We start from the raw sequence: 10,811 nt of genomic DNA, 5'->3' as shown, positions 1-10,811 counted from the left end.
TGATAGAGCTATCTTACTCATTTACAAAAATTTGGGCCCAAGCCCAGCCTAGTCAGCACTGCAAACAGATAGGGCCATTCAATACTATCAAAGGCCATGGCGGCGTCCATCGCCATCAGAGCTGTTTGCTGACATAAGGAGTCTCTTGTCACGTACAGCACGCAATACAATCTACGCAGCTTATGTCGGGTGCTTCTGCTAGGCATGAAGCAAGATTGATCCCTATGAATTAGTTTGGTGATAACCGATATCAACTTTTTTGCCAAGGTTTTAGCTAACACCTTTACCTCGACATTGAGGAGGGGAATTGGCCTGTATGAGTTCCATTGATCTGGGGGCCTTCCTGACTTGTGTATCACCACAATAGTGGCAACCCGCTGATCGGCTGGCAATTGTGCCTCTCCCTGAGTATCCCGTAATATTAAATAGCGGTGGTAAATATTACGTAGCGGTGGCACTATTCTGGAAGCTAGACCCTTAAACAGCTCAACTGGGAGACCTTTCCTACTTTTAAGGATCCCAATGCCGTTGACAACTCTTCCTCTGTTATCTCAGCCTCTAAGGCCTCACAGGTCTCAGCCGACACTACTGGCAATGAGAAATCTCTCAGTAACTCATTACAGTCACTTTCAGATCTCTTGCCCACTGGTGAATAAATATCCTCATAATATGAAGCAAACACCTCCGCAATTTCTACACTAGAAGTAAGCGCTTCTTGTGTACTGCATTTACCAGGATGCAAATGGGTCAATTGTGCTGGAATGTGAGACAGTGTGCTCCCAACCCCCCTTCTAAATATACACTGCTGCCCACAAGCAATGTTAACTTTCCATGCTAGGGGCCAAACCCTTTCTTGGTGATAGGTGCACACAAGGCACCATTTTCTATAGACCTATAGGGAATTTAAATAGATCAGAAGGGAAGTTACCATTTACAGCATAATTTAAAAAGGTAGCATAGGCACCTTACTACTGTCTAGCAGTGGTAAAGTGTACAGTGTCCTAAAGTTAGTAAAGGAGGATCCAGAAAAGGGCCAAAAATCTGGAGTGACTATAAAGAAAAAGCAAATTTAGAACAATAATTCCCTTTCTTAGCTCTCATCTCATCATTGCAACCACTATCCTTGCAGCACTTTCCTCCACTCCTAACACACTGCCTATCTCACTCTAATGGGCCTCCTCACCACCTTAAATATTCTTTCTTTGTCCTGCCTGCTTACTACCAACATCCACCTCCAACTGACTCCCCCAAACCTTCCTTCCTCATCCCAGCCCTGCCCCCACTCTAAAATAGCTGAAACCCACCCACCCTCGCTTACCCTGCCTAACCCCCCCTCCACTCTACCTCCTTCCCTCACCAAACTTCTCCTCTCCTACCTAACCTAAAAGCCTTCCTACCTTTTCCACCTTTCATGTTTCCCATCATGCTTTATGGATTAACTGTAATGTATTGTTTCGGGCCCTTCATTTTATCTAAATCTCCTATACCTCCTTATTTCCCAACCTATAAAAAAATAATTTACCTCTCTCTCCTTCTCATTATCCTCTGCCTTCAACTTTTCTCACACCCCATGCGCAATACTCATCCTGCCTAATTCTGGATATTTCTCCATTATGTGACATCAGTGAGCATCATCTTCCCACTTGCTCGCCTGTCCTTCTTTAAGCAAGAATATGTACCTTCCACCTTCCACCTCTATCTCATTCCTTTTCTCTTCTACTCATACTCCCCTACCCTTTTCCAGGTATGAATTAAAACTGATTAAACATTTATGACCTGATCTCGGCCTCCTTTCCAACCTTCCTATTTATTATGGAACCCTGGCTAGATGATGATTCCCTACTGACCTGCCATGACGTTATACCACCTTGATACAGAATCCTGATACACAACAACCCAAAGAAGACTATTGCTGACATTGCATTACTTCTCATAAACACATTAAATAGTATCAACTTTAAAGACTATCATGACTGCCTGAATGGCCGTTCTGGTTCTTACCGATATATAGACCCTCAATCAGCAATGTAGCTTTCACCGACGAATGAATTGATTCTGTCTCACATATTATATAACCTCAACAACCCTTTAATGCCAGTCTCCTAACTAGAAAAGTTACCACAAGAATGGAATTAACCAAAACTACCTTCAGACTGTGAAAGTCGTTTGACCTCTGACTGTTGGACACCTACCTTATGAATACCTTTCCCAGTAATCAATTAGCAAAAGTTAAGCAACTCTACAAATATCTCTCCAAAGGCTTCAATATATTAATACCCGAAAAGTAATCAAAGTGTACTAAGCACAGAAGGAGAACCCGTAAGATGAATAAAAAAACTAAAAATAGAAAAAGTTGGTCTAGGGCCCTGATTTCGAGTGTAGGAGCTATTTAGTGCACCTGATAAATAACAATACCACGCAGTACCTTTTTTATCAGGTGGGATAAAGAGTGTGTTTAACGCACCAAAATCTGCATGATATGGTAAATACGGTGTACTATTCCCCTGTTAACGTTCAGAAGGCTTGACCTGAAATGTAACGAGCCTTGAGCTATTTAACTCATCCAGTAATTATGGGATGCTCAGAATAAAACAGCTCGTAATTCCGACGTGCGTGTAAACAGGAGTTTACGCACGGGTCAGAATTAACTGACGCATTAGTAATCAGGCCATAGGGGCTACATGTACGACCGTTTTTAGCATTTGCAAACGGAGATTTGTGCCGTTTGTGACTGCTAAAAAGGGTTGTAGTATGTATCAACCCTATTTTGCGACTCGATATCCTGTTACCAGCTTGCAAAAAAGGGTTTGCGAGTCACTATTAGGAAGGGGCGTGCCAACGCTGCCCCTTCCTAACAGCGAGTCGCAAGGCCATGTATGATTGTTTTGCAATGGGAAAGAGGCCGCAAAACATTCGCAATTTACCTTCTACTTCAAGTAGGTGGTAAGCCAGTCGCAAACTGGAAGGTCCCCAGGGACCCCATCCGCTTTGTGATTGGCAGCGATAACGTTTTTTAAGAGTAGGCAGTGGTCCCATGGACCTCTGCCTACTTTTAAAAAATGAAACTGAAACATTTCACTTTACTTTTTGAAACGGATCCCGTTTTCCTTCAAGGAAAACGGGCGGCATTTAAGTTGCTTTATTTAAAAAGCAAACACAGCCATGGGGGTCTGCTGTCCCCAGCAGGCCACCATCTCTGTGCTATTTCCCATTCCCAACGGGTCGCAAATTGCGACCTGCCTCGTGAATATTGATGAGGCAGGTAATTTGGGACTCCATTGGGAATCACTAAATGTGTCTGAGACACATTAGTACATTTTCTTAGGCGATTTGCGAGTCGCAAACTGAAATGGTCGTACATGTGGCCCTAGGTGTCTTACAGGGAAAATGGAGAAAATCAAAAACCCAAACTAATAAAATATGCTTCCAGCATCAAAACAGGATACACAAATCTTCACTAACAGCACAAAAAGACTCCAGTACTCTGCATGATTTATGCTCCATATGGTATAACAGACCAGGGTGACGGAATCCTGGGGTTGCCTTGGCTGCCCAATGAGTACATCACATTATAACACAAGGGGACTTGGCAGCCGACTCTAGCCTCTCATCACAATGGGAAAATCTAGATCGATCAAAATTGAAACTAATACACAGTTAGCAGGCCACTCAAAGTCCCTGATGGATGTTCAGCCCTATTTCTGGAAGTGCAAGCTGAGTCCCGACCATACACAATTATATTCTAGGAAGCCAGAACATCAGTGGAACTGAACAGCGATGCAGTTGTAGTTACAGCCCATCTGCTGCACAGAGACCAGCACAAGCTGGTAAACAGAGGCATGGAAACTGGGGCCAACATGTCCCAGGTCACCCCTGTGGTGGATGAATTACGTAGCAAGTCCAAGATTTGCAGGACAGAGCATGATTTTTAAAATGTAGCTCCACTGAAAGGTACTCCAGGAGGAACAACATCTGGATTGTGGAGATGTCAGAGAATACCGAGGGTTATTCGATGGAGCAATTCATGGAAGACTTTGTTGTGCGAGTACTCGAGGCAGATGGCATTCAAACTTTCTGCGTTTGAATAGACACATCAAGCCCGGGTTCCTTCGATTCATCCAAGAGCCAGACCATGCCCAGTATTTGTAAGACTACTAACCTGTTGGGACCAACAACATCAAGCTGCAGAGAGCTAGGCAGATGTGAACTGTCACTCATGAGAATACCACCATCCATATATGCATGGATAACACTCCTGCAGGCCAACATGCTCGCAGTGACCTTTTGGAAATGAAAACGAGACTGTAGATAATTGGTCTGAGGTACAAGCTTCTGTTTCCCACTAAACTGAGGATACTGGCTGGTGGTTGTTCACATTTCTTTACCTACGCTTCAGTGACAAATGAGTGGGTGACTGAGAACACCAAAGCTCATGACAGACTAAATCACCGCAGAGACCATTGGAAGGTACACCAAAAGAGCAACCACCCTGCGAGACCCAACAGACCAACCCTGACTCCGATGGCAGTGGAGAGAGCAGCGGTTTTGGAATGTATAAAGGAAACAAAACAAGGCGAAGACAAGGGGAGTAAGACGAAGAGCCCCACTTAGAACAATGAATCTGTGCCAGACTTGTCAGTTGTCTGCATCTCAGGGGGACAGGGGTGACCCAGTAGATTGTAGATGACATGCTCTGGTGTTTGGGAGCTAGTCGCTCGGAAGAACGCCGAGTCTGCACCTTTTTGCAGTTCCAAAGCAGTACGAGGTGCCATGTGGCCCTAGATGAGTGTGATGAAGGTAACTCTGACATTGTTTCCTCATTAGGCCAGAGCTAGTCAGCTGGGGACAAGAGGTTGTAGGATTTGGCTATTTTCATCTTTTTATTCTACTTAAGTTTGGGTATATTTGATCTGCTTGTTATTGTGTTATGCTGAGTTTAAGTTCCAAGAATAATGACAGGTTGGGATAAGATGCCCAAGGGACCTGTTTCACCCATCCCAGGGCGACAATGATGTCTCACACCTTTTGAGAGATGCACATAGCTTTATGGGCAGATGTCAGAAGCTCAAGGGATAGTGACCTGCACACTAGGCGCCTCTATTGTGATGGAGGCCTCTGTATATATTGTTCATGCCCTGGGGCACCAGGTGTATGTTCCGGACTTGGAATGTTAGAGGCTTGGTCGCCCCGCCCAAGAGACACAAAATTCATGTATACTTGAAACACAGGGATCCACATAGCTATTTGGCAGGAACCCCATGTTGCCAGCACAAGCTACTCCGCTCTTGCAAGCCGAATCTTTATCTGGATTCGGCTAAAGGTCTCTTTCTTATGCATCAATCATATGACAGACACAGAGGGCAGGTAGATGTGGCTTAAGGGTAGGTTAGATGGGGAACCTGTGAACCTTATGAGTCTCTATGCCCCCAGTGTTGCACCCGCACCCTTCTTACACAGAACCTAGCCCAGGCTTCCCTTGGAAGCACAATGTTCACTAATGTGTGGTGGAGGCATTACTTGTTTTGATGCCATTATATTGGACGAGTCATTTCCTCCTTCCCCAGGGGCACCAAGAATTAGAGCGGCAAAGGAGTTCAAGGCCTGGAAAGATTAAAGGCACCTAAGAGATCCCTGCAGAGACACACACCAGACCAAAAGAGAATATTCATATTGCTCACCCTTACACAAACCACACTAGGTTGAACATGTTTAATACCACCGTATTTGATAGGGTAACAGCTACTATTGACTATTTATGTGAAACATTATCCAACCATTTCCCTTTACTGTAAACATAGGCCAGGGGCAAAGCCTTATTGGGTATATCGACTTAGAAGTTAGAGTCCCATGCTCTCATCGAACCCTCCCCACATCATTTAAATGATGAGGTATGTTATAATAGATTATTTGAATGGCGAGTGGACAATTGACGAGCGTTATGGGAAGTGAGGGGCATGTGTATAAATATGATATGATGGATCAGGCCAGTTCTGAATAATGAACGGCAGGCATTATAACACATAACGAAGGAACAGGAGAAACAGATGCTCTTGGATAAGTCACAAAATGACCTGTTTTTGCCAGTAAATAAAAAAATACATTTCTGCGCTAGAGAGACGGCAGTGCTTGAAGCATAGAGCATACACAGAAGAGGTACACGCTGAAGGGGACAAGACAGGCAAACTATTAATGCAAACAAATAAGAACAAGAATGAGAGATCTCCAATGGCATTTATGAGAGAACGAGATAGGAAGACTAGATGCATGCAAAGTGCAATTAACAACATCTTCAGGGAGGGACTACTTTACGCTGTTTTATGACACTGAAACCCACTCAGTCTCCGTAAGATGTTGCAGACTTCCCAGCTGAGGCGCAGCTGCCCCTCCTCTCACCTGAAGATAGGAGATGATTGGATGGCCCCTAACCATGGTCGATATTAAGGCCACCATTTTTTGTTGAATAATGAATGAATTCATAATCTTTATTTGCATGATTAATTAACATTTTTGCAAAAACATAATACATAAAAACTTCTCTAGGGCTACTACACACTTAAAATCACAATGCGTCCAGGAATGCGAATCCTTGCAGAACATGTTTATCAGACAATGTAAAAAGTTCTCTTATTGAGAGTGTAAAATGGCAGTTCGCTGCACCGGAAAGTGGTTGTTATAGCGGCTATAAAACTGGGAGCTGTTAAAATTGATAAGGTGCTTGATCCTGGCAGAATATAATTATCATGCATTACTTAAAAAATCTCTATGACTTTGAAAATCTAAAGTCACAGTTCCCCATAAAGTGCGTGTTGTAACGAGTTATATAACTGGGTCTCATTAAAAATTCAATGTATAATTCAATTTGGACCATAAAAGTGATTTAAGACAAATGTCCATCATGTATGAGCATTTCACTGAACTTAGATAAAAACTTTACCAGCCTGATGTTCAATTGGGTGTTCACTTGGTTCCTCACCGCCATAACATCCTGTCTGCAAGCCCGCACATTAAGGGAGTTGAAGGCTCTGCACAGGATGTCTCTGCACTTTCGGAGAACAGCTGGGCACAAACAAATTATATGCGTAAGCGTTTCTTTTGCGGTCGTGCACAGCTGACAGGCGGAGTCTGTGGGTTGTGGAAGCCAATTGGGTAAGAAGTCCGTCAAGTCCGATTTTGGAAACGCCCCAAATCGATAATGCATAAACTTCGGTTTTATGTACTTCAAGCAGTTTGTGCTTAAAAATGGCTGGTGGTTTTTCAAATTGTATATATTTAGCACCATCCAGGCGTGCGTTTGTTGTGCTGGTGCGTTCTTATCCTCTAATTTGCTAACCTTGTAAGCGCTGTTGGAGACACATTTTTTTAAACGTTGCCTGCAACACCTCCTGGTTCTGTAAATCACCCGCCTGGAAGGTGTCTAAGGATGTTTCCAGGAACCGACGGTGTGGTGAATAGCCCGGGCTGGATAACATTTCTTGCCAGTTAAGATTGCCCATTGTGTCTAATCTATAGGCTCTTTGTTTGTAGAGTTCAATCAAGATTATAAATAAAAAGGAAGAAATCAGGCAACCTTGCCTGGTACCCTGTGACAGCTTCAAATCATGAGACCCTTATTAATCCTGATATGCTAGGCCAGTTCTACACCTGCTCCGAAAGATCTTCAAGTTGAAGCCCACCGGGTCCAGAAAGACGGTCACCCAAGCGTTCATCAACAGCAGGCTCGACTATGGCAACACACTCTACACCGGCATCACCCAGAAACTGCAGAACATTCAGATTTCCTCCCCTATACTCATCCTTAATATCCCCCTCCGCAGCCACATCGCTGGCCACCCAAGAGACCTCATCTGGCTCCCAGTGAACAATAGAATCAACTTCAGCTCCTCACATACGCCTACAAAGCCCTACACAACGCAGAACCTGTGCACCTCAACCACCGCCTCGCATTCCACACACCTTCCAGAGACCTCTGCTCCGCCCAACTAGCCCTGGCCACCGTCCCACATATCCTCAAGTCCACGGCAAAAAAAAGATCCTTCTCCTACCTCGCAGCAAGGACCTGAAACACCCGGCCTCTCCACCTTAGGCAATCACAGTCACTGCCTCAATTCAGGAAGGACCTCAAGACCTGGCTCTTCGACTGAACCACAATGCCTTTCTACGGATCAGCAGTCCCCCTCCCCCCCCCCCCCCAGCATCTTGAAACCCTTACTGGTGAGTAGTCGTGCTTTACAAGTGACCTCATTGATTGATTGAGTTCTTTGATCCTGTTAATTATTTAGCATGAAAGAGAGGATGAAAGCCAAACTTGGAGAACACCTGAGTGACAAAGCTCCAGTTCACACTGTAGACGTTCATTTCAATAGAAGCAAAAATTACCAGGTTTGTGGTACTAACTGTCTTCTATTTGTTGTCAGAAGTGCTGCGGATTTTTATAAATACTGATTACGTGGGAATTTTGGATTTGTCAAATAGGCTTCAGTTGAAGATCCAGCATCTCAGAGTAACTCTTTGCACAGCAGTTTGCGAAGTGAAGCAGTCCGGTGTTGGATGTGGACCCGAATATCAGAAATATTGGGCAATGTGATGAAGATCTTATTGTCTGATGCAGGAGAGGAGCCAAAGGCTCTAAAGAGAAGTCTTAATCCCTCTTTGCCAGGTTGACCCTTCCACCAAGGGGAGGAGCTGACAGTTGGACCTTGAGAAAAGATTGCACTGCCACATAATGGAAGCGTCAGAACCATTGGAGTTAGGCCCAGGGTGCGGATGTTTGACACCCTATCTTTGTTCTCCAACACCTCACAATTATTTTTGAGGGTGAGAATTCCATTTGATAATGAGCTGTGCAACTCCTTATGCTTCTGTTTCTCGCATCAACTTAGTTCATTTACTCTCAAGTCATGGAATATTTCCATCCAACAGCTTACCCTCCTTTTTGTTCCCTACCTCTTTTGTCTCCATTTCTTTTGACTAACTTCTCCAATTTTATTAGGCTGGAGTCCAACACAGTTATAATTTCTGTCTGGCCTTTAACTAGATCACTAGCAGCCAACTGTCACCTTATTCTTCCACTGTGCCATTTGTGATTTTGTACACACATCTCTGATAAACAACATAATGGATGACATTAAATCGTTGATCAAAGAAGTAAGGTGCTTCCTCAATGAACAAGTAAACAACAATACAGACTGTATATTGCATCACAGTGTCAAGAAAAAACTGGTGGTAAATGTGATAGAAAGGTTGAAGGGAGCATCACCTTGGGTTTCCTCTCTAGTCACTGCTGCAAAGAAAATAAATGTATGGAGGAGCATTAAAATATAGTATATTGAGCATTTTATCTTTTAATAGATGTCCATGATGTTCAACTTTGTTCACATGGCAGGACAGGGGCTGCTCTTTGTCTTGAGACTGTTGAGTAGCATAGTCAACATTTTAAAATGTCTTCGACCACCACACTCATCAGTCTGATGTGAGGTAAGCTCCACAACAGACTGAAACTCATGGATAATGAAAAGATCTTCAATATAACTTCCATATGTGACTTTGATCAAAGTTTAGTTTGTAGAGTTAGGGCCTCATGTACGTAGCCGAATACCGGTCGGTAACGGCCGATTTTCGGTAATTATACCGTTACCGACTGGTATTTAGGCTTGTGACATGTAGGGGGCTCATTTCTGTATTCGGTAATTTACCGAATCGGTAAAATTACCGAATCGGTAATTTTACCGATTCGGTAAATTCCGAATACAGAAATGAGATGTAGGGGGAGTGTGTGGGTGTTGTTTGGAGTCGGTATTTACCACCAACTAATAGTTGGTGGTAAATAAAGTATGGATGTGTAAACGCATGATATAGCACTTAGAAGTGTGCAATGTGGCAGACATACATGCCCTTAGGGCATGTATGTGTGCCACATGTGCACACATGGCCGAATCAGGGGTGCAACAGGGTGTCAATGTGACACCCTGCCACCCTTGCATGTGCTCCCCCATTACCAAATCGGTATTTACCGATTCGGTAATGAGGCATACCTTCCCATCAATGGGAAGGTATGCCTCATTACCGAATCGGTAAATACCGATTCGGTAATTACCGACTCACTCCGATTCGGTAACATTTTCCGAATTTTTACCTACATACACTTTACCGATTCTTAAATACCGAATCGGTATGATTCGGTATTTTAGAATCGGTAAAGTGTATGCCACCTACATGAGGCCCTAAGTCTTTGTAATTGAAGTAGACCGTCCTCCTGCAATCCCAATAGATGACAAGCGCAGCTCCTCTGGACGTAACAGAACCATTTTTCTCTGGGACAATATATTTCTACATCTAACCTAGAACTTACATATATAATACCTACAGTCGACGATCACATGTCTATTTTAACAAGGTTTGATGTTATTGTATCAAATTTACTTTCAGTATTTTGATTATATAATAGATTTTATTTTCTGTAATGTTATTGATTACAACGGCTGCGTGTCTAGACTTCCTAGGATGTTATCACTCACTCTGGTAGCTACTACTCACGCTTAAGAGTTTTTAAAAGTTATGAATTGCAGTCTTGAATTTACATAGCCATTTATATAGCAATTACACCTTTATCATATAATAATTAATATGAATTATTGCTCAACTGAGAAATGCCAATTTTACCAGGTTGAGCAGAACAAACGACAGAGTTAGAACATGTAAGGATTCTAACGTATGTTAAGCAGGATAGATGTTGCCATTTGCGGCAGGCACACACACCACTAAGCTATTTTATCTGGATTGTAGTGATGGAGCAGGTAAAACAAAATTTTGTG

The sequence above is a fragment of the Triturus cristatus genome, chromosome 4_2, assembly GCF_964204655.1.
Source record: "Triturus cristatus chromosome 4_2, aTriCri1.1, whole genome shotgun sequence".
In the NCBI taxonomy this organism is placed as follows: domain Eukaryota; kingdom Metazoa; phylum Chordata; class Amphibia; order Caudata; family Salamandridae; genus Triturus; species Triturus cristatus.
The sequence above is the reverse complement of the archived record's forward strand: the minus strand, read 5'-3'. Positions refer to the sequence as shown.